Raw genomic sequence first — 14951 nt, forward strand, 5'->3', positions numbered from 1 at the left:
TGGATTTTCATTGCTACTCTTTGAGACTTGTTGTTAGATCTTTGTGTTGCAATACTTTCAATTCGACTTTCCTTCTCATTTTACTATGACTTGCCTTCTTGCTCATCACATGTTTGATAAAATGACAACACTAGTTATGGAGTAGAATTTTCACACTTGGCATAGGGTTTGGTCCTTGGAAGAAGTTGAATAGTTGTATCAATAGTTGATTTGGAATTAGGGATTGCTAGTTGGCTCGGAGTGCACTAAAGCTAGATTCCCATAAGGTGAAGCTAGGACTTGTGATTCAAGTTGATTGCTTTCATTTGACCTTCCTCTATACCTAGGGGATAACTAAATGAAGCAAGGCCAAATTGTTGTCAACATTGAATGGACTATAAGGATAGAATTTCTAATGCCAACCCTAAGCCAAGTCTTTTGATAATTGATTGTTTGTTTCTCATTACTTTGCTAAAACCTTCAAAGAATTCCAACAAGGCTTACTAAATCAATAAGATGCACACTTTGGCAATTCCAAGGGAGAACGACTCGGGAGACTAGTACTCTCGGATATAGATTGTAGATTTGTTTGATGAAGGATTTTGCGTCGGTTTAGACTATACTACGATTGATCATTTGATAATTTCTATACCGGCAAAAAATTCATTTGTCAACGCGACCGCGTTGCTAACGCGTTCGCGTCAGTCGCGAAAACACCTCCCACGCGTCCACGTCAGCCACGCGAACGCGTGATCTGGAAATCGGCATAAAAATCCAACGCCCAGAAATTTGGGCTGGAATCGTGCGGCTGGTGTGCATTTAGCACAAAACGGCTCACGTTCGCGTCCCCCACGCGAACACGTCACTTGAGAAACACCCATCCCACGCGAAAGCGTGAGCGACGCGTCCGCGTCGCGTGGATAGCATGGCACTGGTGCACGAAATTGTGATCATCAATGGCGCCAACAACTTGGTACGCACAATTCTAATCTCAACTCTTTATTACAACTTCACACAACTAACCAGCAAGTGCACTGGGTCGTCCAAGTAATAAACCTTACGTGAGTAAGGGTCGATCCCACGGAGATTGTCAGCCTGAAGCAAGCTATGGTCACCTTGTAAATCTCAGTCAGGCAGATTCAAATGGTTATGGTGAATTGATAATAAAAACATAAATAAAATATAAAGTGGGATAGAGATACTTATGTAATTCATTGGTGAGAATTTCAGATAAGCGTATAGAGATGCTTTCGTTCCTCCTGAACCTCTGCTTTCCTGCTGTCTTCATCCAATCATTCCTACTCCTTTCCATGGCAAGCTTTATGTAGGGCATCACCGTTGTCAATGGCTACATCCCATCCTCTCTGTGAAAATGGTCCAATGCACTGTCACTACATGGCTAATAATCTATCGGTTCTCGATCATACTGGAATAGGATTTACTATTCTTTTGCGTCTGTCACTACGCCCAGCACTCACGAGTTTGAAGCTCGTCACAGCCATCCCTTCCCATATCCTACTCGGAATACCACAGACAAGGTTTAGACTTTTCGGATCTCAGGAATGGCCGTCCATGGGTTCTAACTTATACCACGAAGATTCTAATATCTCGGACTCGGTCCTCTGTATTAGATATCTAAGAGATATTCATTCTAGCTTGTTTGCATGTAGAACGGAAGTGTTTGTCAGGCACGCGTTCATAAGTGAGAATGATGATGAGCGTCACATAATCATCACATTCATCATGTTCTTGGGTGCGAATGGATATCTTAGAATAGGAATAAGCTTGAATTGAATAGAAAAACAATAGTACTTTGCATTAATTCATGAGGAACAGCAGAGCTCCACACCTTAATCTATGGTGTGTAGAAACTCTATCGTTGAAAATACATAAGTGATGAAGGTCCAGGCATGGCCGAATGGCCAGCCCCCATAAAGGTCTAAGATAGCATAAAACTGATCAAAGATCTGATCCGAAGATCTAAATACAATAGTAAAAAGTCCTATTTATACTAAACTAGTTACTAGGGTTTACAGAAATGAGTAAATGATGCAGAAATCCACTTCTGGGGCCCATTTGGTGTGTGCTTGGGCTGAGCATTGAGCTTTACACTTGTAGAGGCTTCTCTTGGAGTTGAATTCCAGTTTGTAACCTATTTCTGGCGTTTAACTCCACTTTGCAACCTGTTTCTGGCGTTTAACTCCAGAATGCAACATGGAACTGGCGTTGAATGCCAGTTTGCGTCATCTAAAATTGAGAAAAGAATAGACTATTATATATTTCTGGAAAGCCCTGGATGTCTACTTTCCAACGCAATTGAGAGCACGCCATTTGGAGTTCTGTAGCTCCAGAAAATCCACTTTGAGTGCAGGGAGGTCAGAATCCAACAGCATCTGCAGTCCTTCTTCAACCTCTGAATCTGATTTTTGCTCAAGTCCCTCAATTTCAGCCAGAAAATACCTGAAATCATAGAAAAACACACAAACTCATAGCAAAGTCCAGAAATGTGAATTTTAATTAAAAACTAATAAAAATATACTAAAAACTAATTAAATTATACTGAAAACTATGTAAAAACAATGCCAAAAAGCGTATAAATTATCCGCTCATCACAACACCAAACTTAAATTGTTGCTTGTCCCCAAGCAACTAAAAATCAAATAGGATAAAAAGAAGAGAATATACTATAAATTCCAAAATATCAATGAAACTTAGCTCCAATCAGATGAGCGGGACTTGTAGATTTTTGCCTCTTGAATAGTTTTGGCATCTCACTTTATCCATTGAAGTTCAGAATGATTGGCATCTATAGGAACTCAGAGTTCAGATAGTGTTATTGATTCTCCTAGTTCAGTATGTTGATTCTTGAACACAGCTACTTTATGAGTCTTGGCCGTGGCCCTAAGCACTTTGTTTTCCAGTATTACCACCGGATACATAAATGCCACAGACACATAACTGGGTGAACCTTTTCAGATTGTGACTCAGCTTTGCTAAAGTCCCCAATTAGAGGTGGCCAGGGTTCTTAAGCATACTTTTTTTTTTTTTGCTTTGGACCTTGACTTTAACCGCTCAGTCTCAAGTTTTCACTTGACACCTTCACGCCACAAGCACATGGTTAGGGACAGCTTGGTTTAGCCGCTTAGGCCAGAATTTTATTCCTTTAGGCCCTCCTATCCACTGATGCTCAAAGCCTTGGATCCTTTTTATTACCCTTGCCTTTTGGTTTTAAGGGCTTTTGGCTTTTTCTGCTTGCTTTTTCTTTTTCTTTTTCTCTTTTTTTTCGCATTTTTTTTTTCTGCAAGCTTTTGTATTCACTGCTTTTTCTTGCTTCAAGAATCATTTTTATGATTTTTCAGATTATCAAATAACATGTCTCCTTTTTTCTTATTCTTCAAGAGCCAACATATTTAACATTCATAAACATCAACTTCAAAAGACATATGCACTGTTCAAGCATTCATTCAGAAAACAAAAAGTATTGTCACCACATCAAAATAATTAAACTAGTTTCAAGGATGAATTCGAAACCATGTACTTCTTGTTCTTTTGTAATTAAAACATTTTTCATTCAAGAGAGGTGATGGATTCATATTCATAACTTTAAGGCATAGACACTTAGACACTAATGATCATGTAGTAAAGGCACAAACATAAATAACACATAAGGCTCAAAAACCAAAAAACAGAAAATAAATAGACAAGGAGATTAAGGAATGAGTCCACCTTAGTGAGGGTGGCGTCTTCCTCTCCTTGAAGAACCAATGGTGCTCTTGAGCTCCTCTATGTCTCTTCCTTGTCTTTCTTGCTCCTCCCTCATAGCTCTTTGATCTTCTCTAATTTCATGGAGGATGATGGAGTGCTCTTGATGCTCCACCCTTAGTTGTCCCATGTTGGAACCTAATTTTCTTAGGAAAGTGTTGATTTGCTCCCAATAATTCTGTGGAGGAAAGTGCATCCCTTGAGGCATCTCAGGGATTTTATGGTGAGGAATTTCCTCATGCTCATGTTGAGGTCCATGATCTCTTATTTGCTCCATCCTTTTCTTAGTGATGGGCTTGTCCTCTTCAATGAGGATGTCTCCCTCTATGTCAATTCTAGCCAAATTACAGAGGTGGCAAATGAGGTGAGGAAAGGCTAACCTTGCCCAAGTGGAGGACTTGTCAGCCACCTTATAGATTTCTTGAGGTATAATCTCATGAACTTCCACCTCTTCTCCAATCATGATACTATGGATCATGATGGCCCGGTCTATAGTAACTTCAGACCGGTTACTAGTAGGAATGATTGAGCGTTGAATGAACTCTAGCCACCCCCTAGCCACTGGTTTGAGGTCATGCCTTCTTAATTGAACCGGCTTGCCTCTTGAGTCAATTTTCCATTGAGCTCCTTCCTCACATATGTCTATGAGGACTTGGTCCAACCTTTGATCAAAGTTGACCCTTCTTGTGTAGGGGCTGCGTTCTCTTCCATCATTGGCAAGTTGAACGCCAGCCTTAGATTTTCCGGACTGAAATCTAAGTATTTCTCCCGAACCATGGTGAGCCAATGCTTTGGATTTGGGTTCACACTTTGATCATGGTTCCTAGTGATCCATGCGTTTGCATAGAACTCCTAAACCATTAGGATCCCAACTTGTTGAATGGGGTTGGTGAGAACTTCCCAACCTCTCCTTTGGATTTCAAGTCAGATCTCTGGATACTCATTCTTTTTGAGCTTGAAAGGAACCTCAGGGATCACTTTCTTCTTGGCCACAACTTCATAGAAATGGTCTTGATGGACCTTTGAGATGAATCTCTCCATCTTCCATGACTCAGAGGTGGAAGCAATTGCCTTTCCTTTCCTCTTTCTAGAGGTTTCTCTGGTCTTAGGTGCCATAAATAGTTATGGAAAAACAAAAAGCTATACTTTTACCACACCAAACTTAAAATGTTTGCTCGTCCCCGAGAAAAAGAAGAAAGAAAGTAGTAGAAGAAGAAGAAAATGGAGGAGATGGGGGAAAAAGATGTATTCGGCCAAGGAGCAGAAGAGAGGGTTGTGTTGTGTGAAAATGAAGAAGGAGTGAGGGGTTTATATAGGAGTGAGGGGGGTGTAGGGTTCGGCCATTAGGGTTGGGTTTGGGAGGGAAATTATTTTGAATTTTGAAGGTAGGTGGGGTTTATGGGGAAGAGAGTTATGAAAAGGTGTGAAGAGGAGAGAAGAAAATGTGGGGATCCTGTGGGGTCCACAGATCCAGTGGGGCCAAGGACTTAACATCCCTGCTCCAATTAGGCGTGTAAAATGCCCTTGCTGTGCAATCCTGGTGTTTAACGCCAGACTGCTGCCTGTTTCTGGTGTTAAACGCCCAAATGTAGCTTGTTTCTGGCATTTAACGCCATGTAGATGCCTGTTTCTGGCGTTAAACGCCAGCTTGGTGCCTGTTTCTGGCGTTAAACGCCAGACATATGCTTGTTTCTGGCGTTTAAACGCCAGACTGCTCTCCTCCAGGGTGTGCTGTTTTCAATGCTATTTTTCATTTTGTTTTTGATTTTTTAGTAGTTTTTGTGACTCCACATGATCATCAACTTAATAAAACATGAAATAACAAAGAGAAAATAAAATAGATATGATTAAATAACATTGGGTTGCCTCCCAACAAGCACTTCTTTAATGTCAATAGCTTGACAGTGAGCTCCCATGGAGCCTCACAGATAATCAGAGCAAGGTTGGAACCTTCCAACACCAAACTTAGAGTTTGACTGTGGGGGCTTTGGTTGACTCTGCAGTGAGAGAAGCTTTTCATGCTTCCTCTCCATTGTTACAGAAGGAGATCCTTGAGTTTCAAACACAAGGTTGTCTTCATTCAGTTGGAGGACCAACTCTCCTCTGTCCACATCAATCACAGCTCTTGCTGTGGCTAGGAAGGGTCTTCCAAGGATGATGGATTCATCCTCATCCTTCCCAGTGTCTAGGATTATGAAATCAGCAGGGATGTAAAGGCCTTCAACCTTCACTAACACGTCCTCTACTTGTCCATAAGCCTGTTTTCTTGAGTTGTCTGCCATCTCTAATGAGATTCTAGCAGCTTGCACCTCAAAGATCCCTAGTTTCTCTATTACAGAGAGTGGTATTAAGTTTATTACTGACCCCAGGTCACACAGAGCCTTCTCAAAGGTCATGGTGCCTATTTTGCAGGGAATTAGGAATTTACCAGGATCCTGTTTCTTTTGAGGTAATTTCTGAATGCATTGGTGAGCAAGGAAGGTTCATCTTCCCAAGTCTCATTACCAAATAATTTGGCATTCAGCTTCATGATTGCACCAAGGTATTTAGCAACTTGCTCTTCAGTAATGTCTTCATCCTCTTCAGAGGAAGAATACTCATCAGAGCTCATGAAGGACAGAAGGAGGTTCAATGGAATCTCTATGGTCTCTAGATGAGCCTCAGATTCCTTTGGTTCCTCAAAGGGATACTCCTTATTGGTCACTGAATGCCCCAGGAGGTCTTCCTCATTAGGATTCACGTCCTCCTCCTCCTCTTTGGGTTCGGCCACACCATGTAAGGCTATGGCCTTGCACTCTCTTTTTGGATTTTCTTCTGTATTGCTTGGGAGAGTACTTGGAGGGATTTCAGTGACTCTTTTACTCAGCTGGCCCACTTATGCCTCCAAATTTCTAATGGAGGACCTTGTTTCATTCATGAAACTTACAGTGGCCTTAGATAGATCAGAGACTATATTTGCTAAGCTAGATGGATTCTGCTCAGAATTCTCTATCTGTTGCTAAGTGGATGATGGAAAAGGTTTGCTATTGCTAAACCTGTTTCTTCCACCATTATTAAAGCCTTGTTGAGACTTTTGTTGATCCTTCCATGAGAAATTTGGATGATTTCTTCATGAGGGATTATAGGTATTTCCATAGGGTTCACCCATGTAATTCACCTTTGCTATTGCAGGGTTCTCATGATCATAAGCTTCTTCTTCAGAAGATGCCTCTTTAGTACTGTTGGATGATTCCTTCAATCCATTCAGACTCTGAGAAATCATATTGACTTGCTGAGTCAATATTTTATTCTGAGCCAATATGGCATTCAGAGCATTAATTTCAAGAACTCTCTTCCTCATACGCGTCCCATTACTCACAGGATTCCTTTTAGAAGTGTACATGAACTGGTTATTTGCAACCATGTCAATGAGTTCTTGAGCTTTTGCAGGCATTTTCTTTAGGTGAATAGATCCACCTGCAGAATGGTCCAATGACATCTTTGATAATTCAGACAGACCATCATAGAATATATCCAGGATGGTCCATTCTGAAAGCATGTCAGAATGACACTTTTTGGTCAGTTTCTTATATCTCTCCCAAGATTCATAGAGGGATTCACCTTCCTTTTTTCTGAAGGTTTGAACATCCACTCTAAGCTTACTAAGCTTTTCAGGAGGAAAGAACTTGGCTAAGAAAGCCGTGACCAGCTTATCCCAAGAGTTCAGGCTGTCTTTAGGTTGAGAGTCCAACCATATTCTAGCTCTGTCTCTTACAGCAAACGGGAAAAGCATGAGCCTGTAGACCTCGGGATCAACCCCATTGGTCTTAACAGTATCACAGATCTGCAAGAATTCAGTTAAGAACTGAAAAAGATCTTCTGATGGAAGTCCATAAAACTTGCAGTTCTGTTGCATCAGAGAAACTAATTGAGGTTTCAGCTCAAAATTGTTTGCTCCAATGGCAGGGATTGAGATGCTTCTTCCATGTAAATTGGAATTTGGTGCAGTAAAGTCACCAAGCATCTTCCTTGCAATGTTATTATTTTCGGTCATGTCTCCTTCTTTTTTGAAAATTTCTGTAAAGTCCTCTTCAGAGTGTTGTGTTTTAGCTTCTCTTAGCTTCCTCTTCAGAGTGCTTTCAGGTTCCGGATCAGCTTCAACAAGAATGTTCTTATCCTTATTCCTACTCATATGAAAAAGAAGAAAACAGAAAAGAAGAGGAATCCTCTATATCACAGTATAGAGATTCCTTTACGTGAGTAGAAGAAGAGGAGAATAGAAGAAGGAGAAGAGAAAAATTCGAAAATTAATTAAAATAAAATAAAAATATTTTTGTTTTTATTTTAAATATTAATTAGAATTCAAAAATTAAAAAGAGAAATAAAATTAAAATTTAAAACAATTAGTTAATTAAAAAGAATTTTGAAAAAGGGGGAAGTAGTTTTCGAAAATTGGAGAGAGAAAAGTGGTTAGGTGGTTTTGAAAAAGATATGATTGAAATAGAAAACTTTTAAAATCAAACAAAAAGTCAAGTAGTTAATTGAAAAAGATTTGAAAATCAATTTTGAAAAGATAAGAAGTTAGAAAAAGATTTTGAAATTAAAATTGAAAAAGATATGATTGAAAGATATTTTGAAAAAGATTTGAAAAGGAAATTTAAAAAGATTTAATTTTTGAAAAAAGATTTTGAAATTAGCAATAAAAAAGATATGATTGAGAAGAAATTAAAAAGATTTGATTTTGAAAATTAAAGTTGATCACTTGACTAACAAGAAACTAAAAGATAAGATTTTAAAATTCAAAGATTGAACCTTTCTTAATAGGCAAGTAACAACTTGAAAAATTTTTGAATTAAAACATTAAATGTGAGCAAGATTTTCGAAAATATGAAGTAAGAATGAGAAAAAGATTTTGAAAATTAATTTTAAAAATTTTCGAAAATATATATAAAAAAAATTGAAAAAGATTTTATTTTTGAAAAAAATTTGAAAAAGATAGAATTTTTAAATTGAAAATTTTGCTTGACTAAAAAAAAGATATGATTTTGAAAATCTTTGACTAATTCAATGCAATTTTCGAAAATTAGGAGTAAAACAAGGAAAAGATATTTTTTTATTTTTGAATTTTAATAAGGAAAGAGAAAAGCATCAAAAAGACTCAAGACATAAAAATTTTGGATCAAAACAAAGGAAACATGCAAGAACACTTTGAATGCAAAGATGAACACCAAGAACACTTTGAAGATCATAATGAACATCAAGTATGTATTTTTGAAAAAGTTTTAATAAAAGAAAACATGCAAGACACCAAACTTAGAAATTTTTAATATTTAGACACTAAGAATTCAAGAATGCATATGAAAAATAAGAAAAGACACAAAACAAGAAATTTTAAAGATCAAACAAGAAGACTTATCAAGAACAACTTGAAGATCATGAAGAACATCATGCATGAATTTTCAAAAAAAAATTTAAGAAAAATAAAAGAATGCAATTGACACCAAACTTAAAAATTGACACTAAACTCAAACAAGAAACATAAAATTTTTGGTTTTTATGATTTTATAAGAATTTTTTTTTTGGTTTTTTCGAAAATTATTTTGGGAAAAACGAAAAAGAAAAAAAAATTTTGTATTATTTTCGAAAATAAGAAATAAAAAGCTTAAAATTAAAATAAAATTACCTAATCTGAGCAACAAGATGAACCGTCAGTTGTCCAAACTCGAACAATCCCCGGCAACGGCGCCAAAAACTTGGTGCACGAAATTATGATCATCAATGGCGCCAACAACTTGGTACACACAATTGTAATCTCAACTCTTTATCACAACTTCGCACAACTAACCAGCAAGTGCACTGGGTCGTCCAAGTAATAAACCTTACGTGAGTAAGGGTCGATCCCACGGAGATTGTCGGCCTGAAGCAAGCTACGGTCACCTTGTAAATCTCAGTCAGGCGGATTCAAATGGGTATGGTGAATTGATAATAAAAACATAAATAAACTATAAACTGGTATAGAGATACTTATGTAATTGATGAGCCGATAATTTATACGCTTTTTGGCATTGTTTTTAGTATGTTTTTAGTAGGATCTAGTTACTTTTAGGGATGTTTTCATTAGTTTTTATGTTAAATTCACATTTCTAGACTTTACTATGAGTTTGTGTGTTTTTCTGTGATTTCAGGTATTTTCTGGCCGAAATTGAGGGACTTGAGCAAAAATCAGATTCAGAGGTTGAAGAAGGACTGCTGATGCTGTTGGATTCTGACCTCCTTGCACTCAAAGTGGATTTTCTGGAGCTACAAAACTCGAAATGGCGCGCTTCCAATTGCGTTGGAAAGTAGACTTCCAAGGCTTTCCAGCAATATATAATAGTCCATACTTTGGCTAAGAATAGACGACTTAAACTGGCGTTCAACGCCAATTTTCTGCCCAAATCTGGCGTCCAGCGCCAGAAAAGGATCCAAAACCAGAGTTGAACGCCCAAACTGGCACAAAAACTGGCGTTCAGCTCCACAAATGGCCTCTACACGTGGAAAGTTAAGGCTCAGTCCAAACACACACCAAGTGGGCCCCGGAAGTGGATTTATGCATCAATTACTTACTCATGTAAACCCTAGTAGCTAGTTTATTATAAATAGGACCTTTTACTATTGTATTTGACATCCTGGATCCTGGATTGTATTTTGATCCTGTGATCACGTTTTGGGGGCTGGCCATCTCGGCCATGCCTGGACCTTTCACTTATGTATTTTCAACGGTAGAGTTTCTACACTCCATAGATTAAGGTGTGGAGCTCTGCTGTTCCTCAAAGATTAATGCAAAGTACTACTGTTTTCTATTCAACTCATCTTATTTCACTTCTAAGATATCCATTCGCACCCAAGAACGTGATGAAGGTGATGATTATGTGTGACGCTCATCACCATTCTCCCCTATGAACACGTGCCTGACAAACACTTCCGTTCTACATGAAATAAGCTAGAATGAATATCTCTTAGATCTCCTAACCAGAATCTTCGTGGCGTAAGCTAGAATGATGGCGGCATTCAAGAGAATCCGGAAAGTCTAAACCTTGTCTGTGGTATTCCGAGTAGGATTCAATGATTGAATGACTGTGACGAGCTTCAAACTCGCGAGTGCTGGGCGTTAGTGACAGACGCAAAAGGAGGGTGAATCCTATTCCAGCATGATCGAGAACCGACAGATGATTAGCCATGCTGTGACAGAGCATGTGAGCATATTTTTCACTGAGAGGAGGAGATGTAGCCACTGACAACGGTGATGCCCTTGCATAAAGCCAGCCATGGAAAGGAGTAAGACTGATTGGATGAAGATAGCAGGAAAGCAGAGGTTCAGAGGAACGAAAGCATCTCCATTCGCTTATCTGAAATTCTCACCAATGAATTACATAAGTATTTCTATCCCTATTTTATTAATTAATATTCCAAAACACTATTATCAATTTATATCTGCCTAACTGAGATTTGCAAGGTGACCATAGCTTGCTTCATACCGACAATCTCCGTGGGATTCGACCCTTACTCACGTAAGGTATTACTTGGACGACCCAGTGCACTTGCTGGTTAGTTGTATCGAAGTTGTGAACCATGGTATTGGCACCATATTCTTGGCGCCATTGCCAGGGAAAGAAAGAGCCATGAATTTTACATAATCAAAGTGTAATCACGATTGCGCGTACCAAGTTGCTCACGTTGCCAGGGATTGTTTGAGCCTGGACATCACAATTTCGTGCACCAAGTTTTTGGCGCCGTTGCCGGGGATTGTTTGAGTTTGGACAACTGACGGTTCATCTTGTTGCTCAGATTAGGTAACTTTCTTTTCGTTTTCCTTTCAAAAATCTTTCAAAAATATTTCAAAAATTTCTCATCTGTTTTCGAAAAAATAAAAATGTTTTCAAAAATTTTATTCAAAATTTTTAAGAATGAATTCTAGTATTTCAAGAAGCATGTTGAAGCCTGGCTGGCTGTAAAGCCATGTCTAATTCCTTTGGAAATGAGTATGTTAGGCGTGTCATGTCTGAATTACATGCTGAAGCTTGGCTGGCCATTGGCCATGTCTAGTGTTTTGGACCGGAGCTTTCATTGAAAGCTTGGCTGGCTCATGAGCCATGTCTAATTCCTGGACTGAAGCTTTAGACTAAGAATGCAAGATTCCTGGAATTCATATTAAAAATTTTGGAATCCTTATTTTCTCTTTTCTAAATAATTTCCGAAAAATATAAAATAAAAATAAAAAAAAATTAGAAAATCATAAAAAGCAAAAATATTTTTCTGTTCCTTGTTTGAGTCTTGAGTCATATCATAAGTTTGGTGTCACTTGCATGTGCATCTTGCATTTTTCGAAAATTCTCATGCGTTCATAGTGTTCTTCATGATCTTCAAGTTGTTCTTGGTAAGTCTTCTTGTTTGATCTTGATGATTTTTTGTTTTGTGTCTTTTCATGTTTATCATATGCATTCTTGAATTCTTAGTGTCTAAGCATTAAAGAATTCTAAGTTTGGTGTCTTGCATGTTTTCTTTGCATTAAAAATTTTTCAAAAATATGTTCTTGATGTTCATCATGACATTCATAGTGTTCTTGGTGTTCATCTTGACATTCATAGCATTCTTGCATGCATCACATGTTTTGATCTAAAAATTTCATGCATTGCATCTTTTTAGTGTTTTTCTCTCTCATCATAAAAATTTCAAAAATAAAAAAAATATATCTTTCCCTTTTTCTCTCTCATCAAATTCGAAAATTTGAGTTGACTTTTTCAAAAATTTTTAAAATCAAGTTGTTTCTTATGAGTCAAATCAAATTTTCAATTTGAAAATCTTATCTTTTTCAAAATCTTTTTCAAAAATCAAATCTTTTTCAAAATTTTTAGTTATTTTCGAAAATTTCAAAAATATTTTTCAAAAATCTTTTTCTTATTTTTATATCAAATTTTCGAAAATAACATAATCAATTAATGTTTTGATTCAAAAATTTGAAGTTTGTTACTTGCTTGTTAAGAAAGATTCAAACTTTAAGTTCTAGAATCATATCTTGTGATCTCTTATGAATCAAGTCATTAATTGTGATTTTAAAAATCAAATCTTTTTTTCAAAAACTAATTTCTATCATATCTTTTCAAAAATATCTTCTCATCTTATCTTTTTCAAAATATCTTTTCTAACTTCCTAACTTCTTATCTTTTCAAAATTTGTTTCAATTAACTAACTAACTTTTTGTTTGTTTCTTAACTTTTTCAAAACTACCTAACTAACTCTCTCTCTCTCTCTAATTTTCGAAAATATCTTCCCCCTTTTTCAAAAATTTCTTTTTAATTAACTAATTATTCTTATTTTTATTTTTGATTTTAAAAATTTTCGAAAAATACTAACATTTTTCAAAAACTATTTTCAAAAATCACTAACTCTTTTTCAAAAACTATTTTCGAAAATTCCTTCTCTCTCATCTTATTCTATTTATTTATTCATCTACTAACATCTCATCTCACATCTCTGACATCCTCACAGTTGTGTTTCTTCCATTACATTACATTCTTTGTCTCCCCCTCTTCTTCTACTCACACAGGGATCCCTATACTGTGGTATAAAGGATCCATATTATTATTATTATTTTTTCTGTGCCCTCTTCTTTGTCATATGAGCAGGAGCAAGGACAAGAATATTCTTATTGAAGCAGATCCGGAACCTGAAAGGACTCTGAAGAGAAAATTAAGAGAAGCTAAAATACAACAATCCAGAGATAACCTTTCAGAAATTTTCGAACAAGAAGAGGAAATGGCAGCCGAAAATAATAATAATGTAAGGAAGATGCTTGGTGACTTTACTGCACCTAATTCCAATTTACATGGAAGAAGCATCTCCATTCCTGCCATTGGAGCAAACAACTTTGAGCTGAAACCTCAATTAGTTTCTCTGATGCAGCAAAACTACAAGTTTCATGGACTTCCATCTGAAGATCCTTTTCAGTTCTTAACTGAATTCTTGCAGATATGTGATACTGTTAAGACTAATGGAGTAGATCCTGAAGTCTACAGGCTCATGCTTTTCCCTTTTGCTGTAAGAGACAGAGCTAGATTATGGTTGGATTCTCAACCCAAAGACAGCCTGAACTCTTGGGATAAGCTGGTCACGGCTTTCTTAGCCAAGTACTTTCCTCCTCAAAAGCTGAGCAAGCTTAGAGCTGATGTTCAAACCTTCAGACAGAAAGAAGGTGAATCCCTCTATGAAGCTTGGGAAAGATACAAACAGTTGACCAAAAAGTGTCCTTCTGACATGCTTTCAGAATGGACCATCCTGGATATATTCTACGATGGTTTATCTGAGCTATCAAAAATGTCACTGGACACCTCTGCAGCTGGATCCATTCACCTAAAGAAAACGCCTGCAGAAGCTCAAGAACTCATTGACATGGTTGCTAATAACCAGTTCATGTACACTTCTGAAAGGAATCCTGTGAGTAATGGGACGCCTATGAAGAAGGGAGTTCTTGAAGTTGATACTCTGAATGCCATATTGTCTCAGAATAAAATATTGACTCAGCAAGTCAATATGATCTCTCAGAGTCTGCATGGAATGTAAGCTGCATCCAACAGTACTCAAGAGGCTTCTTATGCAGAAGAAGCTTATGATCCTGAGAACCCTGCAATAGCAGAGGTAAATTATTTAGGTGAACCTTATGGAAACACCTATAACTCATCATGGAGAAATCATCCAAATTTCTCATGGAAGGATCAAAAGCCTCAACAAGGCTTTAATAATGGTGGAAGAAACAGGTTTAGCAATAGCAAGCCTTTTCCATCATCCACTCAGCAACAGACAGAGAATTCTGAACAAAATACCTCTAATTTGGCAAACTTAGTCTCTGATCTATCCAAGGCCACTGTAAGTTTCATGAATGAAACAAGGTCTTCCATTAGAAATTTGGAAGCACAAGTGGGCCAGCTGAGTAAGAGGATCACTGAAATCCCTCCTAGTACTCTCCCAAGCAATACAGAAGAGAACCCAAAAGGAGAGTGCAAGGCCATTGACATAAGCACCATGGTCGAACCTACAAGGGGAGTGGAGGACGTGAATCCCAAGGAGGAAGACCTCCTGGGACGTCCAGTGATCAATAAGGAGCTTCCCTCTGAGGAACCAAAGGACTCTGAGGCTCATCTAGAGACCATAGAGATTCCATTGAACCTCCTTATGCCCTTCATGAGCTCTGATGA

The 14951-nt window shown here is 37.5% G+C and overlaps 1 non-coding gene across 1 annotated transcript; it reads right to left on the reverse strand.

Moving 5' to 3' along the window:
- Positions 1-13911: 13911 nt before the first annotated feature.
- LOC148576849 (small nucleolar RNA R71) lies at positions 13912-14019 on the reverse strand. The gene has a single exon (XR_015903239.1). It is a non-coding gene; the product is annotated as a small nucleolar RNA R71 (small nucleolar RNA).
- Between the last annotated feature and the right edge of the window lie 932 nt (positions 14020-14951).

Source organism: Arachis ipaensis, chromosome B1, assembly GCF_059453495.1.
Source record: "Arachis ipaensis isolate K30076 ecotype BB chromosome B1, ASM5945349v1, whole genome shotgun sequence".
Lineage (NCBI taxonomy): Eukaryota > Viridiplantae > Streptophyta > Magnoliopsida > Fabales > Fabaceae > Arachis > Arachis ipaensis.